The following is a 23,106-nucleotide window of genomic DNA, read 5'->3' as shown; positions in this document are numbered from 1 at the left end:
CTGAGGATTTATTTCCAGACGGCATAGAGCAGTGAAGCAGTGAAGTAGTGCAACACACTGGATCATTATATTATTAGAATCTATTCTACTTAAATTATTACATTATACACAACTTGAGTATTCATTTCGATTTCAAAGAAAAAAAAAACATTACCTTCCAAAGCATCATAAAATTGTCCCTTCCTCCAGACTCTACTTCTCTCTTGTAGTAGTACAGCAGACCTTTCCAGGTGAGCAGATCACAGAGTCCGAAATGAGCTTCCTCCATCAAGCAAAGTACCTGAACATGACTCTGTCATCATAAAAGCGCCCCTGTAATAAAGAAATTAAACCCGAAATCAAGAGGGCAGTTGCCTACTGAAGTTCAAGAAGTCATCAATTTTAACCTAGCAACACATTAAAGGCTGCATCTATACAAGTACGATTCTAGAAATGCTCACCAGATTACGTTTTAAGAAAGAACTGCGCCTCAGGTTCCGCCGAGGTCTTAACTCGGATGGCAGGATTCAGAGTCTGGAGTGTGGAATGATGGCGCACGGAGGATCCACATACTGTGGATCCCTCAGTGATCTTCTGCGTGTTCAAACCGCCAGCGTGTGACTCCCCTGTCCCCCTGACCTCATTGCTCTGCTCTCGCCTCTGTGCAGCTGAGCCCGACTCATGGTAAAGTGGAAAAAAATATGCCCTCAATGTGAGATTTACTCTGGAGTGAGGATAGTTGTTACCTTCTTATCGTTGAAACGGATGTATGTGATGTGGCGACTAGGTTCTTCTCCGTTAGCAGGCTTAAGGTTAAAGAAAAAAACATTGCTGACTCTTTTTTTTTTTGCCAGCCGCGAGCACTGATTAGCGATGTTTGTATTTCATGTTTTGCAAGTTGCATCCATTTTAAGAAAAACAAGTCGTTTAAGACAGGAAATGAATACTTGCATTTAATTAAGTCTAGACGTATGCGGTTGTCCATAATGACCAGTTCTGTTCGAGAACACAGAACAAAAAAAGGCACCGCTGGGATTCGGACCCAGGATTTCCTGTTTACTAGACAGGAGCTTTAACCAACTAAGCAACGGCGCCCCAGGAGCGCTGTCCTTTTGCAGCCACTTGGACACACCACTCAGACACATCTGCATTCGGTGTGTGCTCCGCCTGCTTGCTGAGCAAGTTGCCACCTTTACATACAATAGCAACATCGACACCAAGAGAAAGGATGACAAATGGCTTTTATCTGGAACTTTTCATGTCCAAGGAGCTCAATGTGCTTTCTGTGTACAACAGGGCCACTGAACTCCACACTGGCCATTGAACCACAGCAGTGGCTTGCTGGCTTGACATCTCCCAAGGAAAATGTTGAAATCGCATGTGGAACAGGAAAATGACCCTCGATTACGTGGGAAAAAAAGAAAAAGATCATCTGGAGCGCGCCAACCCATGTCCGGACAGCCCAGTTTCATTGACGAGGTGGCCGAGTGGTTAAGGCGATGGACTGCTAATCCATTGTGCTCTGCACGCATGGGTTCAAATCCCATCCTCGTCGTGCTCCATGTCTGACACTTGTGCCCGTTCGGCGTTGGCCCTCCTGTCGTTTGCTCCGGTTCTAGAGCCGTACATTTTCTAGCGGTGGCTGAACATGGTATAGTAGGCTAACGTCGGTATCGAGCAGTAACAGTAACGGTATTTACATGCCGCTGCTGCCAAGTAGCTCTGGTTTGAGACCGCATTTTCACTCACTTGCAATGCAAACAGAGAAAGCGATTTTTGACAGTCTCTCGAGAGACTGCGCTAGGTGTTTAGGGATAGACTTTGTCAGGTCCCCCTGGGATGGTGGCCTCTCAAATAGTTTGTGATTCCTCTAGAAGTTTATACAGTAGAAGCCTGCTTCGTGGCTTAAATCCAAGCTAAGGAAACGAGTTAGAGGTCTGATGCAGAACTGCGAATTCAATGAAGGGGAACACTACAGTACATTGCACTGTATGTCTGAGGAAAGCTGCCCCCTTCAGTCCCTTGTTGACCGAACAGAGGACTGTAAAGGATACCGCCAAGAAACTTAAGGATGGTGGTTGGAATCCAGCTCCAAAGAAGCCCCTTTGGGTGTTATGTCATCAAAAAGTAAGAAGAGTGAATCTCCCTTTGATCAAAAGCGCAACAGAGCTGTTTTCTGTGGAGCAGGTTTCAGACCCGTAGACCTGTTTTATTTGTAGGGCAGGGCGCATTCCCAAACGCGAATCTCCTGTTTTAGAAATGCTTTGGGCGGCGTGAAGTGAAAATAAGAAGTGGGCTCCAGATGCACATGGAAGCAATCAAGTGTTTCATCCGAGCTGTTTCAAAGACTGCCCAAGAGCTTTCCTTTCACAGAGGCGCAACGATTAATGATGGGGGTGCACCCTTCAATGCGCCTTACGACTCTAGGGAGTGATTGAGACGATTTGTAGCGTGTGCTCATTTCTCTCTATTCCCCGTGTTGCAGTGGTAGGATTACGTAAATTACTGCTTCGACACGTAACGGCATTATAATCAAGTGCAGGAGCTGAGCCACGTCGCCCCAGGAGTGTTGTCCTTTTGCAGCCACTTGGACACACCTTTAGAAAAACATTTTGTTAACAGGCATTCTGCCTCAGCCTAAACACCTATAGCTTGCAAAGCGCATGCTATTAGACAGGCACCTCTGCAAGACCTTAAGAGTCTCTTAAACTAGTGATAGTAAGGTGTTCCCAATGGGCGATGTTCAGCTTTCAAATCATCTCTCCGTGGAAGCGCCGAGATGCAGCTGTTTAAGGCTTAGAAGCAGCTGACTGTTTCACTACCTAGCTGATTACTGTCAGCCAGGGAGCTCAGAGGTGAAAAGCCTGTCTGAGAGACAATTCGCCGTCGATCAGTTCAATATGTTCCGTACCAGCTCGGCGCACCCGAGATCATCTTGGTAGCCGTGTAGCTCAGATGAGTGAGAGCGTGTGTGTGTACCACCGTGACTGGCCCTTCTCAGGTCACAGTAAACCTTCTGCTCAAAAAACGTGAGGTAAAACCTCACTCTGCACAGTAAAACCTCAAAAAAAGTGAGGTTTTATTTAATCTCTGACCAAGGGAAACGTTTCATTTTTTCAAAGAAATGTTTGTTAAAAAATGAAGTCATAGTTCTATGGGATTCAATCATAGACCGTGTGACGTGGAAGTCAGGAACCTAACCCACAGCGCCACCAGCACAGTCACATGCTGAGTGCTGAAAAAGCACTACAGAAACATTATTGACAGACAATGTACAGCGTGTACTATTCTTGTGTTGCGGTACATGAATATAATTATATCGTTATTAATTTCTAATTTATAACTTTATTAACTTTATAAATTAACTTTATAAATTTATTAACGTTATTAATTAATTTCACGACGCACAGACAGGGCACGGGGAGCCGCCGCCTGCAAACACAGCTCCAGGCAGGACTCCACTCCGCAGGAGCTGCAGAGCAGAGGAGATGGGCAGAGACCTGAGCTGCTGTTGCTGCAGACGCTGTCTTTTCTGCACTCGGGGTAGGAGGGAATGTTGAGTTGCCCTTAGAAATGAAGCAGAGCACTTCAACGGCACGGGTGTGTGTGTGTGCGCCCTGGTGATTCTGGGAGACAGATTGAACCTGGGCTTAAAGAGAGGGGGCTTAGCCCTCTTCCATTTGCTAGTTCAAAGTTGTACAACCCATTTGTATCTGCTAGGCGGCGCAGTCGTCGTGCACAAAGAACGCTTTGAAAAGCGTCAAAGGCAAGTCATTCCGAGTTGGTCGTTTGTGTTCAGACGTTCAGACGCGAAATGCTGAAATGATCTCTCGGCTCCTCGGTTGTCATTTCTGCTCCGTAAAGGAATCACAGCACGCATCGGCTTCCAGCACGGTGGGTCGGGACACGATGCCGGGGGTCGGAGAGAGCGATGTCTTCCTCGTTAGTATAGGACCTGTCCCCACCTGTCACGCGGGAGACCGGGGTACATCAGGACGCGCATTGAAGTGAAAGCAGGATGCGCTGCGACATGCACTGTGCAGATCCCGCCACACTAAGAGGTGAGTGGGTCTGTTCGATCACAGCGCTAGGCGAATCCCCAATCCCCTTTTGTGCGTGGCGACAAAAGAAGTCTGAAGTCTGTTTCCACCCGGGGACCTTTCGCGTGTGAGGCGAACGTGATAACCACTACACTACGGAAACGGTGGTAAGATGTGCCCAGCGGCCCAGCGCTGAGCTTCGCCAATGCGATTCAGCTGCTTCCAGTGCCTTTATTGGAGTGCGCTGATGGACCGTGCTCTCTCTCCAGAGTCCAGCACGCCTGTCATGGACGGAGCAGGAAAGTCGGCGCCACATTCTACAGCCCTCTCTACGCAATCGACGAAATCGGGCTACTGAAGTGCAGAAAATCGCCTCTCCAGAAAGTGCAAATATCATCTTGGAGAGTATAAATACTATTGCCGAAGGTCAGCCCTGTCTACCAGAGTAACCCTCCCACCTCCTGCAGCGATGGTCAGCTCGTCTCACACACGAGAAGTTTCGGCTGGAAACAAGCGCCCCCTCTTCTCGCACGTTTTGCACGTTCGAGTAGTTTTAATGTGGCTCCTTCGTACACGGTGCTGATCTTTTGGAAAGCAGGAAAGCAAGGTGGTCATTAAAATTTTGTACCACGACAAGGGTGATTGGAAATATTTTACAACGGGGCCCACACCACCTAATTCTAAAATACTTTTTGTTCTACTGCATGAAGAGCATTTTTATGGGGTTTTAAATATTAAAGCTTTTGTGGGGGCGGCATATTTTTGCACTAACTACCATTCGGTGTATAGCCACAAGAACGCACACGCCTGTGTTAAAGCTGGTAAAACCTGTTTAGATCCCCAGTGTTGCGAAATTGATGCAGAAATTCAGAATTGCCCGGCCTGTACTAGGCTGGGAAAACGATTTTTAAATTAAAAAAAAAATAAATAATGAGATATAATGATGTGTTCCTGCTTAACTTAGACATTGCACGACTTTAAAACATATAAAAACAGGTTTCGAGAGTTAAAAACCACTTTTTATGCGTGAAAAATGGGTGATTTTTCTTCCTCGTGATCAGCTCAGAATCTTTGTGTACGCTGTAAGGTTTTTACTTCTTAATTAAACGTTTAAAATACACGAATTTCATAAAGACAACACACGTTTCGAAGAGAAAAAATCCCATTCTTTTCTCTTCCTGGTGTGTGAAACTGATCAGCAGGTCTTTTTTTCCCAATCAGAGGCTCTGAAAATAGCGTTGCGCCCACAGCGCTCTGTCAGAGAGGGGCGCGGCACCGAGAGAGGGAGGAGCTGCGGAGCGCAGCAGTACAGAACGAACGTTCTACTGCCTGGAGTGCTTATGGCAGCGATCGCGTCTGCATTTATAACTTAGTTTTTAAAATTAATCAAGCAATATGAACTATCTCTTTTTACTTTTAAGTCACTTAATTGTTTCTTTTTCATAAATACAACAGTAGTACCTGATGTCTCAGTGGCTTTCAAAATTAAATTTTGCATGCAAACCTGTGAACTAGAAAGATAACTAAGATATCCATTCATTTATAATGGTGGCAAAGTGGTTAGCATTGCTATCTTGGAGCACTGGGGTCCCAGGTCCCATCCTGTGTGTGTGGGGTTTGCATGTTCTCTCTGGGTTACATGGTTTTTCTCCATATGTGTGATATGACTCCCTCTCGCACTCCAAAACATACTGGTAAGTTAATTGGTTTATGGGAAAACTGGCCCTGGTGTGTGTGTGTTTGTGTCTGTCTGTCCTGTGATAGACTGGCGCTATGTCCAGGGTGTATTCTGCCTTGTGTCAGTTGCTTACTGGGATAGGCTCCAAATCCTCTGTACTGGATAAAGAGATTAGAAATGGATGGAAGTTAAGGCACTGTGTGGATTGAACTATACAAAGTGTTAGAAACCCACTATGAAATGGCAGCATCTCACTGAGAATAAAATATTTTATAGTGCTGGCTTTACAGCCTTTCCACCTCTCTTGCACATCAGTATCCATACCTAGTTATTTAAACAAATTGCCTCTAATTATAAACATCTTAATATGCTGGCTCTGTGGATCCGCATCAGCGATGTTTGCCCATTCCTTCAATTCATGTGCATCCAACACACAGTTCAATGCTAGCAACTACACAAAATCTAAAATACAATCCTCATTTCAGTATCTATGTAAACATACAGTCTGTTAACTTCATCATCTTCATCAAAAGTATGCCTAACCCCATTAGGAAGTGTTCTTGTTATCAGTGTATTCCTCAGCTATCCCAAAATTATCTTCTTACCAACATCTCTAGTTTTTTATCCTGCAATAACTCAGCCAACACTTAAATCTCGAAAAGCTGCTTGTGTTCATTTCTTTAAATCACAAATATCATGTGTAAATACTGTCCATGTAATACTCTGCATTGTGGAATAATAGTTTATTTTAAAGGGAACAAGAGAAACTAAGAACTAGAGAAATCAAGAAAGGCTTTTTTTTCTAGAATTAATAAATCCACATCCTGTTCACTGGGGAAATTAAATCCACACTGAGCAATCTTCAATATGTTCAGAATATGACAGCTAGAATCCTATCAGGGATGCATTACACCTGTTTTCAAGTCCTTGCATTGGTTACCTATCAGGTTTCGAGTCAACTTCAAAATCCTCATCCTCATTCAGTACCTACAGTATATGGCTTATTATCTGTCTACTCCCCACCTTTGTCCGTCTGACTCTGGTCTTCTAGCTGTCCTCAAGAACATCTACATTCTGTGGGTGACAGGGTCTTCTCTAGCTGCACCCCAGAGCTCTCAATTTGTGTTCCCAGTGATATCAGTCACGTACCCTGAGTGCATTTAAATCTAACCTCAGAACCTTTCTTTTCAGAAGACTTAGTGTCTGTATCTGCTTCATTTTCTAATTTTGGTAGCACCTCTAACTGCTTGTCTTTCTTATATGTATTTACTTTGTAATCTGTGGTCCTTTTATCTGTTTTTATATCTACTGTATTGCTTTGAGATGCCACTTTTAAAGGTGATATATAAAATAAAGTTTTTTATTATTGTTATAGAGAAACATGATCAGTTTTCCCTGCTCCAGATAAAAAGATCTAAAGCATACTAGTTTGTCACCCTTCTCATTCCCTTTGCTAAATAACTTTTCATACTAATCTGATCAATCTAACTGCCTGTTTTCTGTGCTTTCTCTATCCTGCTAGATTTGCAATTATTCTGAACATTTTCTTCTTGAAATAACTCATTTCTAAATACCTTTTTTCACTTTTAACATCTTGCAGCAACGCTGCGACAAAATATACACTTAGCACAGTTCATCCTGCTACCAACATTGAATAACAAAATCTTAAGATTTCTATATTTATGTCTTTATTTAGTGGTTTCATTAGTGACAAAGGCTAAACTTTCTTGGAAAAATGTCTTTTATGTGTTGCAGAAAAAACTGACTTGCTTTAACAAAGTATGTTTACAAATCCTTTCACCTGGCAATCTACCTGAATCTACCTGAATGCCCAACTATCTGAGAAGCCCTCCATGAAACCATGGTTGCTATTAATTCATTTAGGGCTTATTGACAGAATTGCTGTTTTTATGCATGCTAATTTTCTGATTCCTCACTCTGTTTCATGTTTATAGAAAAGACTTTATTGATCGTGAAGGGAAATTGATGTACATGATGAACATGTTTGTATGTTCTTTTGTAACATACACCTTTTTGTGATTTTTGTTGTATATCTAAGCAAGTGTTCCTGCATCCCTCTTCTGCACTTTAGTCATGGCTTTTTTTCTGTTTGCTTATTTCAAAGCAACACCTGCTCCATTTCTAAAACTTTTTACTCATGTGCATTTTTGTATTTTTTACACCTCTAGCACTTTAACATCCTGAATTTTCATTTGCCTTAATTTGTAGAATGAACTTGAGTTTTAGCCTAAAGAAGTTTTCATTATCTTTTGTTTCTTGTGCTACAACTGTTATTATTGATCACCGAATTATTGTTCTTGACATGACTTCATTCAGCCTTTCCTGAACGTCTATGACAGGCAGAGAGAGTGCTGTTTCTGGTGCGATCTTGTGCAGCTGACATTTCACTGTTTTAAACGAACAAGAAATTAGATTGCTCATAGATCACTTATCCTATATAAACACAGCGTAATTGCCCTCCGAAAATCCTCTTTTTCTTGTTCGTTTTAGAGACCTTGATCGAAACTGATTTTAGATGTCAGAAAGGATTTCTTTTCTCTGTGTTTCCTACATTGCTTTGTCGAGATTTTAACTTTATATCTAACTTTATATCTAGGGTCAGATTTCAACTATAAATCGTACAGTAATTAATAGCAGTAAATACTGATGTTTTGCGCCCTCTTACCACAAAAATATATCTGTTTTGTAGTTGGGATGAACTTTATTTCGTACGCGTAGCTACTGCCATTCGGACACGGACGGTTAAACATGGCGGCAAATCAGACACCCAGAGACGGGGGGGGGGGGGCGTCTTCTCGCCTCCATAACTAAAATGCCAAATAGGAGTGGCTTAAGCGACATACACAGTCATGTAACTGACAGTTTGAGGTAGCCTATCGTGTAAATTTCGCTTTGTTGCTGATAGGTTAAGCTTTCGAAACTCTGCCCCAAAGTCATGTGACTGATTTTTCGCCCTGTTTCGTTGGTTAAACGCAATGATCACAAGCACCACCATGGTAACTGGGATGTGTAGTTTTTAGTTTTGTTTGAATTATAACTGTACGTACTGTCTTCGTATTTGGCAAGGGCTTTAAAGAGAGGGCGCGCCAAAAATTTTCGGTGCCGTCGTCTCCGCTTTAAAGGTACCCCTGTCGCGGAAGAATTTGATCTCGGGACGTTTGCCCAGCGTACTGTAAGGTCTTTTGTCGTAGCTCTCAGTGTTATCCTTTGCAGCCTAAGCATGCTGACGCAGCTACCTTTCTCTTAACGCGCCTCAATCATTATTCACCAAAACGATCAGCAGAATAAGTCGCCTTTGTGGTGATGTCACTCCTCTGCTTCACAAATGTCCTTAGTGACGGGCCATTTCTTTCTGCCATTTTTCCGGAGCGGTTATTGATTGCTCCATCATTTCCCTCTTACTTTCCATCACTTACTTCATCACTTCATCACTTCCATCACTTACTTTCCATCACTAGATTGAAAAAAAAAACAGAAACAGGCTGACAGGACGACAATCAAATTGCAAAAACTCATCAAAGCACTCGATAGAGTATTTGAATCCACAAGTCGCTACGAGCAACTTTGTCCTGGCTTGCATGAAAGTCGGAAAATGTCAAAAAGAAAAAGATGGTGGCTTTTTCATATTCGTTCTTTTATTTTTAGTTCGTTGCTTCTTCTGTCCATTGTCCTCCTGCCTGGCTCTTGACCTGTTTGAACGCACACAGTAGACTTTCATGCAGGGGATTTGTCCTGAGCCTCTGTGAAAGACCCACCCACCCCCATAAATAACTGCTCTAGAAACACATGAATGCAAAACTAAACCACAGCTTAAAGAGGAGCTTGTCATGACCGCCAGGCAGTTAAGACCAACTCTTAAGCGATCTAATCAGCACCAGCAGTGGGTGATTATTAACAAACGCCGCTGCACGAGTTAACCCACCTGCACACACTCCACCGTGCGGTACGCAGTGCTATTTTTACCATCTTTACCTGCTTCCCGCTGGTATTGAGTCTACTCCTTGAGAGCTCTACCTGGCGTTTTTTCCATTACCTCGTTTATTCTGGATATTGGACTCCCCTTCTGCCTTTTCGACTTTGGACCTCGCCTCTCACCTCGGACTGTTTGCCACCAGTGTTCTCCCTGGACTACGACTTACCTTACGCCTCTTGACCACGAAACAAAGCAAAGCAGAGCAAAACAAAACGAACAAACGAGGAAGCAGAATAAATTCCTCTTTTCAAACTGTCAAAGGTTTGCTTTGCGAACACTGCAGGACATCGCACAATCTCTTTTGAACGGGGACAAACGATTTCTTATGGGGCACAGTAAGTACAGACGTTTAAAAAGCTCCACTCATGCCGACGATGCAGCATGAAGAAGCGCAACCTAACGTTTGCATTCCTAGCAAATTCCTTTTATTTTTGGATAAATAAAGACAGTCTTGTTTAACAAACAACACACACAACATTTTACATTGTCAATTCAATTCAAATCAATGTATTTCTATATAGCGCCTTTCACAACAAGGTTGTCCCAAGGCACTTAACAATGCAAGTTGTTAAGAGCCTTGTGTCTAATATACCGCCTAGGTAACGTGCTGTCTCTTTGAGGCAAATGTTTAAATCCTCTGAGTTAAGTGCTGAAGTTATAGTAGTCCTATCAGTATTGTTGCCTCCGATCAACAGATCCTCATTTTTCTCAGAGTTGAGTAACAAAAAGTTTTCACACATCCAAGTATTTCCTTCCTTAATGCATTTAACTAAACTGATAATAGAAGAGTTGTCGTTTGGTGTAAACAAAATGTTTATTTGAGTGTCATCAGCATATGAATGAAAGTTCATATTATTTTTTCATATTATCCTACCTAGCAGCAGCATGTAGAGAGAGAGAGCAATATTGGTCCCGGCACTGATCCGTCTGGTACCCCAAATTGAACTGGTGACGTTGATGAAGCAGTACAATTATTAGATATTTGAACATAATGAAAACGATTAGTAAAATGTGAAGTAAACCACTGAAGGACAGTTCCAGATAAGCCAACCTCAAACTCAAGCCTGTGTAACAAAACAGAGAGGTCAACCGTGTCAAAGGCAGCTCTAAGATCTAGAAGCACAAGCACTGTTTCATTCCCCGCATCAGTAGCTAAGAGAATATCATTTACGACTCTTGTTAATGCAGTTTCAGAAACCAGACTGAAATTTCTCAAGTATATTATTTGAATCCAGATACGATTGACATTGGGCAACAACTATTCTCCCAAGTCTTTTAGATTGAAATGGGACCTTTGAGACAGGCCTGTAGTTGTTAAGAACTTGTGGATCCAAAGTTGACTTCTTAAGGAGCGGTCTAACAACCGCTACCTTAAATTGATCAGGTACAACGCCTGACTCAAGCGATGCATTCATCATACTAATTATAGGTCCTGCCAGTCCTTCGAGGGAATCTTTGACTAGCTGAGTGGGGATGGGATCTAGCGAACAGGTGGTTGACTTTGTCTTACGTCTGTGTTCATGAGTCCACCATAAGAAGAAATCTGAACAGGAGTGGTGATCATGCGAGGTCACCACGGAGGAAACCACTGCTCTCCCCCCAAAAAAAACCACCACTGCCCCTCTCAGGTTTGCTAAAGACCACATGGATGTTCCACAGCAACTCCTGGAACAATGTTCTGTGGACAGACGTGACAAAAGTTGAACTTGTTGGTAAACGTGCACAGCGTTATGTTTGGAGATAACAAAACACTGCATACCAACTCCAAAACCTCATCCCACCTGGGAAGCATGGCGGAGGCTGTACGGCTTGCAATCATCGAGGGACCGATGAATTCCAAGATGTATCAGGAAATTCTACAGCAGAATGTCAGGGTGTCTGCCTGTGATCTAAAACTCGAAAGACGCTGGGTCATGCAGCATGACAAAAACAAAGGAGTACATCAACAACAGAGTGGCTGAAACAGAAGAAATTCCGTATTTTGGGATGGCCAAGTAAGAGTCCTGACCCCAATCCCATTGAAGTGCTGTGGCGTGATCTGAAGCAGGCCGTTCAGCGCAAGACATCCCAAAAATATACATGAACTGAAATAGTTTTGCATAGAGGAATAGGCCAAAATACCTCCTAACCGCTGCTCAGGTCTGACCAGCCGCTACAGAAAGTGGGGGTTGAGGTTGTTGTCATAAAGGAGGTTCCACTAGCTCCTTAATATAAGGGTTCACGTACTTTTTCCATCAATGACCTTGATTGTTTAAACCATTTGGTCAATAAAGAAACAGCAATGTCAAATGTTGGGCGTGTGTTGTTTGTTAAATCAGACTCTCTTTATTAATTATTATGACTTAGATAAAGATAAGATCACATGTTAGGAGCCATTCATGCAGAAATCCACATCATTCTGAAGGGCTGTTTACAAAAGTTTTTCTCCCAACTGTGTGAGAGAAAAACAGAGACGCTCACTGAGTAAGGTGGGGTTGCAGCTTTGCAAATCACAAGGACATTTGTACGCTCAAAATGGGACAGGAGCACCCCAGATGGGACTGGAACCCAAAATCCCTGGCTTAGGAGACCAGTGCCTTATCCATTAGGCCACTGGGGAACACTGGGTTGGGTCGATCATGCTGATGAAGAGCCAGTTTTTTTTTCCTTTGCTTTTTCAAAGGGATCCCCAAAATTAGGAAAGTTAGGCAGCAGAAGGTTTACTGTGACCTGAGAAGGACCGGCATCCAATCACGGTGGTACACACACACACGCTCTCACTCATCTGAGCTACACGGCTACCAAGATGATCTCAGGTGCGCCGAGCTGGTACGGAACATATTGAACTGATCGACGGCGAATTGTCTCTCAGACAGGCTTTTCACCTCTGAGCTCCCTGACTGACAGTAATCTGCTAGGTAGTGAAACACTCAGCTGCTTCTAAGCCTTAAACAGCTGCATCTCGGCGCTTCCACAGAGAGATGATTTGAAAGCCAAACATTGCCCATTGGGAACACCTTACTATCACTAGTTTAAGAGACTCTTAAGGTCTTGCAGAGGTGCCTGTCTAATAGCATGCGCTTTGCAAGCTATAGATGTTTAGGCTGAGGCAGAATGCCTGTTAACAAAATGTTTTTCTAAAGGGGCCTCGCACTCTTTTCCAAGCAATGGTCACCATCCCCACCGAGTGTCACAATGTAGTCATGTCCTAGGACATCACCTGTTAGTCTCCATTTGTCTGCCACCAACACTTAGGTTACGGGGTCACAACCGCACCCCGGAGACCAGAGGAGCCGTTGGCGTTCTTGCGGCGCAGATTGGGCTGAAGGTGGGGCGCTTGAATCTCGCTGTTGGAGGCCGTCTGAAACTGACCCAAGCCTTTCCCTTGAATTAAATGTAAATAAGAAATGAATCCCAGATGCACATGGAATCAATCACGTGTTTCCTTTGAGCCGTTTCACAGACTGCTCCAGAGTTTACCTTGCACAGATGCGCAAAGATTAATGATGGGGGTGCACCCTCCAGGCGTCTTACAACTGTAGGGACTGATTAGAGACAATTCGTAGCTTGTGCTCATTTCCCTCTATTCCCCGTGTTGCAGTGGTAGGATGACGTAAATTCCTGCTTCGACACGTAACGGCATTATAATCAAGTGCAGGAGCTGAGGGCTTTAGTTTTGTTTCGTTTTCCATGGCGTTCGTAAGCGCGCAAATCAAAGGCAATTCCTGCGTCTAACACGAATGTAAATGCTTTTGAAAGTGCAGTGTGGTGCAGCTTGTAAAATCCTTGTCCACATTTGTGGTTTGTTGATGTTGTTTCTGTCTGCCAAAGTTGCATTTTGACATCCGGACGGGGAGACTTTATCATTTGAACGTGAAGCCAGCCTTAAACCCTCTGAGGCGTGTCTGTCTGCCGGCATGTATCTTGTGAAAGGTATTATTTTTTAATGGAGAGCGACTTTAAAAAAGTTTCCGCAGCCACCTCGCACTCTGTGTTAGATTATAGGAGGAATGCGGCGGCGGCGAGCTCGCTGTAGTCGTGGCCGAGTAGTTAAGGTGATAGACTTGAAATCCATTGGAGACTCCCCGCTCAGGTTCGAATCCTGCCGACTACGGCGTCTGCCGCACGTCGCCTTGTGCCTGTGCGGCAAAGGTGAAGTGCTGCTTCTCCTTTCCTGGTACTATAAAAATGCTACATCGCTTGGTCCTGCTTCCATGGAAAGCAGTTCTTCAGGTAATTCTACTCTCTTACCAAAGCTGTTAGGTGCCTTTCCGTGATGAGATGGGTTGTCATGCAACGCTGCCACATAGTGCCGACAGACAAGTGTGTTGTGGGAGAAGAGAAAAGTGTTTGAAGATTTAAGAGTGTCTTAGGTGGAGCCAAAATCAAGTGTCACAAATGCAAGTGGGAAGATTTCCAATGTTTAATATGGTCAAAATAAGCGGAAGTTATCTGCTGGTCCGGCACAGTCTACCATGCTTTTGTCATATACTGTAAAGTGGTGTCGAACTGGGTGTCGAACTGGAGCCTCACATTTGCATATGTGAGGCTCCAGTTATACATCGAGTGTCACATTAAATGACAAAAATGAAGAGAGTTAAAGCAGCTGGAGAGGTTTTCTTACAACTTTTGAGCTGACACAGTTTTGGAAAATGTTTCCTTCACGCTGGCTGCACTGAACAACATAGTCAGCCAAGAGTCTCCAAAACAAAACAGAATGGACAGATAGGAGAAAATTCCCACTCGTCCTGAAGTTCCCAAAATCCAGCACTGAGCGTAAACAAAGTGTCTAAGTAGCATGGGAATGCTAACCCTAACCCTAGCTGGAGTTTGAGAAATCCAGCACTGAGCGTAAAAAGATGAGTCAAAGTAACGTCTAATCGGATTAGTTTCCTTAGAGCTGGTTCAGAGTTTGCTCAAGAGTTTACCTTTCACAGATGCGCAAAGAAGAATGTTGGGGGTGCACGCTTCAAGGCGCCTTACAGCTGTAGGAAGTGATTCGAGACGATTCGTGGCGTGTGCTCGTTCCCATATACCGTACGCCCCGGGGTGCGGTGCTAGGATGACGTACTATACCGCTTGGGCACGTAACGGCGTTATATGCAAGTGCGGGACGTGAGGGTTTTCGTTTGTTCGTTTTGTATTGCTCTGCTTTGCTTTGTTTTGCTTTCCATCGCGTTGGTAAGAGCGTAAATAAAAAGGCGATTGTTGCGTCTACCACTAACGTAAGAGCTATTTCAAGTGCGGCGTGGTGCGGCTTTTGAAATGCTTGTGGGCATTTCTCTGTTGTTGATTCTTTTTTTGTGTGTAACAAAGTGGCATTTTCATGTCCGGGGAGACTTTATCATTCCGACATGAAGCCACCCTTAAGTCCTCTGAGGCGTGTCTGTCTGCAAGGCTTGTATTTTGTAAATGTTTTTTTGAAACGGAGAACGACTTTGAAATAGGCTTCCGCCGGCGCCTCGCGATCCAGGTAAGATTGTAGCAAGAACGCAGCGGCAACAGGGCTTGCTGTAGTCGTGGCCGAGTGGTTAAGGCGATGGACTAGAAATCCATTGGTGTCTCCCCGCGCAGGTTCGAATCCTGTTGACTACGTCGTCCACCTCCTGTCGTTGTGTTCCGGCGCAAGCAAAGAAGCGCGCCTCTTTACTGTTCCTGGTGGTTTTAAAACGCCAAATCGCTTGTACCCGCTGCCTTGGAATTAAATTCTTCAGCGTCTGCGAATGGCATTTTGCAGCTGGAAGCAGATGTCGACGCTTTTTGCACAGAGCACCAAAAAAGCGTCTTTTTTGAAGGCCCAGGCACTGAGCATTGGTGGTTCAGTGGTAGAATTCTCGCCTGCCACGCGGGAGGCTCGGGTTCGATTCCCGGCCAATGCAGTGGCTTTTGCAGTGAGCGGCTCCATCACTTGCATCCCCTTGCAACTCGCAACTGAAAACCCACTGAAGCTAAGCAGGTGTGAGCCAGGTCAGTACCCGGATGAGGGTGAGCTACAGGAAAAAACAAAGCTTCCAGCTGGAAGCGGTGTTAATGGTGCCGGCGGGGGGGCGCTCACCCTGAGGTCTGTGCAGGTCCCAATTCCCCAATATAGTGACGGAGATTCTGTGTTGTAAAAAGGCGCTGTCTTTTGGATGAGATGTAAAACCGAGGTCACAGCGCTCTGTGGTCATTAAAAATGACCACCAAAACCTTTGACAAAAGCTCTTGGTAATTGATGGTCTTCAATAATGCTTCTCCTTTAGGTACATTTTAAATCAGCTGACAAATGCTGTGAAATGGGGGGGCACTTCAGGCTAGTGTAGGATTTGGGTTACAAGAACCATGAAACTGCACGAGAAAGCCCGTACACTGAATTACACGGTTTTCTATTCAAAGGAGGACAAAAGATATTCTCTGCAAACACATCCTAGATACAGTGTTCCAGCACCTTTGACCTCATCCAGAACGTATCATTTCTTGAAAGGGATTGCTGTCCGAATGCACATCTGAATCCCAAACAGAATCTCTAGTAAAATACGATCATTTGTGAAACAGGCAAATGACTGTCTCAGGGGCCCATTCCTCATTGTCAGACACATGTATGCAATGCTTTCACCGTGCATTGAGCAATAGGGATTAAAAAAAACGCAGGTAAGGTTAGATATCATGTTCTATGATAATTTCTTTCAGCATTAGGGACTAAATATACTAAACGTATGATGCTAAAATGTTATTTTCACATATATTAATGTAATAAATGATTGCTTATGCTTTATAAACAAATCTAATTAAAATAAAAGCTTAAGTTTTGTATTTATCTTGTACCATAGAACATGATTTGCTTTGTATTTCAAGCCCACAAAGTGTCCAAATGATGCACTACATGATATAAGGAAGATTATCACATGCATATCGGTATTATCTTTCTTATGAAAATGCATTCCTTTCATTACCTTTCACTTTTTAATATGAACTCAAATTGTGTATAATGTAATAATTTAAGTAGAATAGATTCAGGTAGGAAATATAGAGTCATGATGTTTATGGCTGACATCATTTCACATGGGTGAATTTTAAGCTAAGAAATAAAAACATTTACAATTAAGATACCATTGCTTAATTTTAAATGCCTTTAAAAAATAAATACCTCCTGAGAATAATTTGCCACTCCCATATCCTTGGTAAGGTACTGTTTGAATCCAATCAGGAGAGGAGCATCCAGGGAGTGCTTTCTATAGAGTCCAGCTTGGGCCACTCTCTTCCGGCCTGCTGATACTTTTTAACTACTCAGGGCCTGTAAGGATATAAAACACCGGTTTAAACATTTTATACCTATAAGACAAATTAGAATTTTAGTAAAAAATAGATACATCTGAAAAATAAAAAGTCTTACTGCTGATAGAGTTCTTCAGAGCTCACATCTTCCCCTTCCTTATCCGCTTCTGTTTCAGTTTCTAGAGCAGCCTCTGGCATCTCTTCCTCCTGGACAGCGGCCTCTTGCTCAGGGCCGCTGGAATGCAGGTAGATTCTTTTCAACATGCTTTTACATAATATGTTGTAACAATGATTTCAAAAAGAAACTACAGAAGCCTTACAGATTAAAAATATCTCACCTTGCCAATGTGTCTTCAGGCTTCCCATGTACAAAAAGGCCCAAGGACTCTAGCAGTCTTACAACCACTATCCTGTTTGCCTCACCAGACACGATCTCTATTCTGTGGTAATCCACGATGACCCCGTTCTTCAGGTGATTCATCATGTCCTCCCTCGCCTGTTGAGAGGCCATCCTGATCTGTTCTGCCGTGGCGTGCTTCATACACGCCCTCTTCAAGTGAGCAGGAAGCTGATCAAGAGTATTCAGGCACATCTTGCACACCAGGGGAATCCTCGCGGGTTTCCTTTGAAAATAAATCATACCATCTGTGTATAGAAACAAGCTAAGACTGATTTCTTAAATTATCCTTAATTTTCTCTCTCATAGTTTGAGCATAATGATTTTATTGCATTTATATAAGAATTGCTCATTGCTCCTAAATAAATAATGGTTTCATAAAAAAGTGAACACTTACTTGGTCTCAGTCACAGACTTTCCAATAGAAGCCATTGTGGAGTTCAGCCACTGCAGGTCCTAGAAGTGGGGAAGGAATTTTAAAAGAGAAATTGAATTACAATACAGAAGGAATGGCTGAGGGATCACTGAAATATTTATATACAAATTCCAAAGACTGAGTCCATATAGAAACAACTACCTTTCATTTTCAGTATAAGAAAAAAAAAACATTATCTTCCAAAGCATCATAAAATTGTCCCTTCTTCCAGACTCTACTTCTCTCTTGTAGTAGTATAGCAGACCTTTCCAGGTGAGCAGATCACAGAGTCCGAAATGAGCTTCCTCCATCAAGCAAAGTACCTGAACATGACTCTGTCTTCATAAAAGCGCCCCTGTAATAAAGAAATTAAATCCGAAATCAAGAGGGCAGTTGCCTTCTGAAATACAAGAAGTCATCAATTTTAACCTAGCAACACATTAAAGGCTGCATCTATACAAGTACGATTCTAGAAATGCTCACCAGATTACGTTTTAAGAAGGAACTGCGCCTCAGGTTCCGCCGAGGTCTTAACTCGGATGGCAGGATTCAGAGTCCGGAGTGCGGACTGATGGCGCACGGAGGGTCCATATACTGTGGATCCCTCAGTGATCTTCCGCGTATTCAAACCGCCAGCGTGTGACTCCCCTGTCCCCGTGACCTCATTGCTCTGCTCTCTCCTCTGTGCAGCTGAGCCTGACTCACGGTAAAATGGAAAAAAATATGCCCTCAACGTGAGATTTACTCTGGAGCGAGCCAGTGTTGCGCATAGCTGCCTTCAAAGCAGTTAACCCAGGTTCGATTCCCGGCCAACGCAGTTGCGACTGTTTTCAAATGCTGTCATGAGCCTTGGATTGTGACTAGCAAAGCAAAGCCTTTTGAAAGAGCTAAAGCACTGCAAAACGGAATTGAAGGAGAATCTTACAGGGGATTCTGAGCAGTGTCTGCATACATGCAGTTAGATAAAGGTGCTGAAAGCTTGAGCTACTCTCAATGTCATGCTGCCCTTCCCCGGAGTAAATCTGTTACATTGAAAGAATGCTTCTGGCAGGTTCAAAAAGGGACCCTTGTTAATTGGAGAAATCAATGATTTCGAATGAATTCTGTATGCGTTAAAAGACAGCTATACACAGAAAACATGCAGGACACTGCTCATGATGTTTCCCGAGCCGAAACACAGTGCGTTTTTCCAAGCCATTTGACAAAGCCCAAACACTGAAAACTGCAGCAGATCGTGTAAAGACGTTCAACTTTGTAACTACTGCACGCACAGGAAGCAGAATAAATTCCTCTTTTCAAACTGTCAAAGGTTTGCTTTGCGAACGCTGCAGGACATCGCACAATCTCTTTTGAATGGGGACAAACGATTTCTTATGGGGCGCAGTAAGTACAGACGTTTAAAATGCTCCACTCATGCCGACGATGCAGCATGAAGAAGCGCAACCTAACGTTTGACAGACAAAAGCCAGGCCCCGCTACGAGCAATATGAAATCATACTGACAGCACACGGCGTTTCGCGCTGACACAAAAGTAATCTCGACAGACGCTGTTCTCTGCATAAAGCTGAAAGAGCTAAAGCTCGTTTCTTTCTACCATGATATCACCGTGACCAAATCTGTCTTTAAACACCTTGCTCAGTCTCTGACGAGACTGTCAAAAATTGCTTTCGCCGATTGTATTGCAAACCGGCGGAAGCGGGGTATTGGGCAAAGTTTTCAACTAGCAATAATCGCGCCTCGGCTAAACCTCACAGGCTACGATACTGCCACTGCGCAAAGTTGACGGTTGCTAGGCAACCGCGGGGATCCTATGGAAATCGTTATCGATCGTCTCATGGCATGTCGTTGCTATAACGCTTCATATTTGTCGTCTTCTTCTTCTTCTAGCTTGAGGTTTTGAAGAATTTCATGACAGACAAGGGCTCCGTTGGGAACAAAGGGCGTTGTGAGAAAACCGTTGCTTATTTTCAGCAGCAGAAATACAACCCTTTAAATACAAGATGACAGAACAATGACGAAGGGCATGCCGGGAGGAACTCATGCACTACAGAGGAAAGGGGGCGAGCACGTACAGTTCACATTCAAGCCACAAGTACTCTTCTTGGATGTTGCACAAACAAATCCTAACGTCTTGAAAGCATTGCAGCATGTTTGTGTCCCACTTCCCGTGGCTTCGGGACGACTGACAAGAACGGACAAACACAATCTGTGGCGTTTAGCGTGACATAGTCTTGCAGGCATCGTGCTGTCTCACTGCAATACTATACCGCTGGAGGAAACAGTCCATCTGGCCATGAAACTCATTTGAACGTCTAGCTACAGCAACTAACAATATCATGATTTATTCAGGATGTGTGGAATCAGCACGTCCCGGAGACAGCTTCCGAAATCGTGAGCATTCTCTGGTGGTAGGGGCGTTCAAGATGGCGCTCAGGTGGGAGGTAAAGTTTAGTGGTTGGGGAGTTTTTTTGAGTTTTTCATGACCTGAATGTTAATTTTTGCTTTTTTTGACTACAGAAAAATAAGGACTTAACACTAGTTGTTTAAACTTCAGTTATAATTGAAAGAAAAAAAAACGATTATTTTTTAGGTTTAAAAAGTCCGATATGAGTAACACTGGGAAAAGAAAAGAGAGTGCTGGGTCTTCGAAGGAGAACTCTAAGATACCTCAATCGTATATTGGTGCCGCGCGCCCGGCCGACGTGTTGGACCGGTGCGCTTTACGTGCTGAAATAAACATGCGACAGCCCCGAAATGTTTCCAGAGTGCTGTGCACTGAAGACTTGCCTGGTGCTCCTCCGTGCAGATTGTTTGTCCTCCTCCAGTGCGGGACGAGCCAACACAAGGGAGCGCATTCGCCAACATCCAGGCACGCAATGCGATTTGGAAAGCAGCTCCTTTCCAAAGAGTTGCACACGAACGATCCTTCAGTCCCGCTCGGGGGGCACGGAGCCCCCGCCACACACAGCTTCAAGTAGCGAGTCAAGCACCAAGGCTTTCGGTTATGGCCCCACCACCCTGAACACGTCTGATCTCGGAAGCTAAGCAGGGTTGGGCCTGGTTAGTACTTGGATGGGAGACCCCCTGGGAATACCAGGTGCTGTAAGCGTTTGTTCTCCCGGCCACAGCACAAATCGCGCAGCCTAGGACACCTCCTCGCCCCGCACGCCACCGCCTCCTGCTGGGCCCACTCTTTCACACACTCACACGCCACACTAACACTCAAAAGTGTGGGCAAAACGAGAAAACGAGCGCGCCGTTTCCTAAACATCTGCAGTCGCCGTTGCGCATTCGCAGCATGTCCCGGGATGCAATTCGGCCTCATTTGCATAACTCCAGACCAGCAGATCACCACGCAAGCTCGCGACGTGCGCCTGCCACACACCGAACAAACCTTTTCAGCAATTTCCAAAAAACGGGCCTGCTCGCCTGCCCACAAGGCTCCGTCTCTTACCTGCTCTCCAGAGCCTGCTACCTTCTGTGCTTTTCTCTCGGCACCGCTGCAGTGCACACAACTCCTGCAGCGGGAGGGGGGGAGAAAGTTCCCGCGCTCCGCCGCAGGGAAGGCTCGCTCCGTGTGCACACGTCCTTTCGATGCCAGTCCAACAAGTGCTCCGCATTAGCTGCGTCGGGGCTCCGGCGTGTCGCACCTCACCTCACCTCGCACTGCCCCCTCCTTGAATGTCTGCCGCTGGGCATGCCCCGCTCTCCTCCGCCTTATCTTATCGCGTGTGAGCACCGACAATGGCCACAATGCCGGGGAATGGCACCTGTAACGTGCTGAAATAAACACGCGAAAGCCCCGAAATGTTTCCAGAGTGCTGTGCACTGGAGGTTTTTGTCTTGTGAAGACTTGCCTGGTGCTCCTCCGTGCAGATTGTTTGTCCTCCTCCAGTGCGGGACGAGCCAACACAAGGGAGCGCATTCGCCAACATCCAGGCACGCAATGCGATTTGGAAAGCAGCTCCTTTCCAAAGAGTTGCACACGAACGATCCTTCAGTCCCGCTCGGGGGGCACGGAGCCCCCGCCACACACAGCTTCAAGTAGCGAGTCAAGCACCAAGGCTTTTGCTTATGGCCACACCACCCTGAACACGCCCGATCTCGTCTGATCTCAGAAGCTAAGCAGGGTTGGGCCTGGTTAGTACTTGGATGGGAGACCGCCTGGGAATACCAGGTGCTGTAAGCTTTTGCTCTCCCGGCCAGCAGGGGTCGCCGTTGGTGCCGTAGGCTTTGGGAGGAAAACCTGCAGGATGGAAAGGTGATCTTTAGCCTCATCTCTAGAGATGTTTTGTTGCTGTGGCATGTGTGTGACCCATATTCAAAAGAAAAAAACCCGTCTGTAAAACAAATATCGAAGCTGCCTCTAAATCTGCAAATGAAGATGAGTCGATAAACCACTCGTTTTTCGTATAACTAGACATATATTCATTTGTTACCGATTTCATTCATTGAGCACGGATACAATAGAGGTACAGCCATTCACTGTTTGACATGTCTGCACTGGTACAGAACCGAGCAATCAGAAAACGGGTGAAACTGTCTTTAGACTCAGCATACAGTACCGAGGCCCCCCATGACCAAATAAAGGCTAACCTCGATAATCAGCCTAAAGAACGCAGACTACAGCAAAACGACTGACTTTGAAAAGGGAATGAACGTCCGGAAGGAGTAGTGGAACTAGCTTGAGATGCTTCTCCGGACCCCTAACTAAAAGCCAGCGAGAACCAGCAGCGGCGTCCACTCCTTTCGAAACGGGATCCTTCTGCAGCCACGCAGCTCGTGGTGTCCTAACCCTCCCGTATCTGATTTTGGACCAAGCACATCAGGGGAGAGCGCGAACGCAGTCCCCCACTACCAGAAATGATGCAGTCGAGATTCCCACATTTGGGGATTTCGCAGGGGTCAGCACAGCCGGAGTGCAATGGCCGAGCCTCGCCCTGGGTGAACCTCCTTCTTGATCAAGGTATCTCCCCTGCCAGGTAAGTATGAGTTGTACAGGCCCCTGCAAGCGGCCCGCACCCACAGCACAAATCGCGCAGCCTAGGCCACCTCCTCGCCCCGCACGCCACCGCCTCCTGCTGGGCCCACTCTTTCACACACTCACACGCCACACTAACACTCAAAAGTGTGGGCAAAACGAGAAACGAGCGCGCCGTTTCCTACACATCTGCAGTCGCCGTTGCGCATTCGCAGCATGTCCCGGGATGCAATTCGGCCTCATTTGCATAACTCCAGACCAGCAGATCGCCACGCAAGCTCGCGACGTGCGCCTGCCACACACCGAACAAACCTTTTCAGCAATTTCCAAAAAACAGGCCTGCTCGCCTGCCCACAAGGCTCCGTCTCTTACCTGCTCTCCAGAGCCTG

The 23,106-nt window shown here is 45.0% G+C and overlaps 5 non-coding genes and 1 pseudogene across 5 annotated transcripts; 4 read left to right on the top strand and 2 right to left on the bottom strand.

Annotated features, from left to right (window-relative positions):
• The first annotated feature begins 1,452 nt into the window (after window positions 1-1,452).
• trnas-gcu (transfer RNA serine (anticodon GCU)) lies at window positions 1,453-1,534 on the top strand. Its single transcript has one exon. It is a non-coding gene; the product is annotated as a tRNA-Ser (tRNA).
• A 13,944-nt stretch (window positions 1,535-15,478) lies between these two features.
• Window positions 15,479-15,549, top strand: trnag-gcc (transfer RNA glycine (anticodon GCC)). The gene has a single exon. It is a non-coding gene; the product is annotated as a tRNA-Gly (tRNA).
• A 3,826-nt stretch (window positions 15,550-19,375) lies between these two features.
• LOC138235404 (U4 spliceosomal RNA) lies at window positions 19,376-19,517 on the bottom strand. Its single transcript, XR_011188126.1, has one exon. It is a non-coding gene; the product is annotated as a U4 spliceosomal RNA (small nuclear RNA).
• A 1,219-nt stretch (window positions 19,518-20,736) lies between these two features.
• LOC138235390 (5S ribosomal RNA) lies at window positions 20,737-20,845 on the top strand (annotated as a pseudogene).
• A 961-nt stretch (window positions 20,846-21,806) lies between these two features.
• Window positions 21,807-21,925, top strand: LOC138235419 (5S ribosomal RNA). The gene has a single exon (XR_011188141.1). It is a non-coding gene; the product is annotated as a 5S ribosomal RNA (ribosomal RNA).
• A 637-nt stretch (window positions 21,926-22,562) lies between these two features.
• On the bottom strand, window positions 22,563-22,726 carry LOC138235393 (U1 spliceosomal RNA). The gene has a single exon (XR_011188116.1). It is a non-coding gene; the product is annotated as a U1 spliceosomal RNA (small nuclear RNA).
• Window positions 22,727-23,106: the final 380 nt, after the last annotated feature.

Source organism: Lepisosteus oculatus, unplaced genomic scaffold (genome assembly GCF_040954835.1).
Source record: "Lepisosteus oculatus isolate fLepOcu1 unplaced genomic scaffold, fLepOcu1.hap2 HAP2_SCAFFOLD_79, whole genome shotgun sequence".
Classification (NCBI taxonomy): Eukaryota; Metazoa; Chordata; class Actinopteri; order Semionotiformes; family Lepisosteidae; genus Lepisosteus; species Lepisosteus oculatus.
This window is presented reverse-complemented; position numbering and strand designations above follow the sequence as displayed.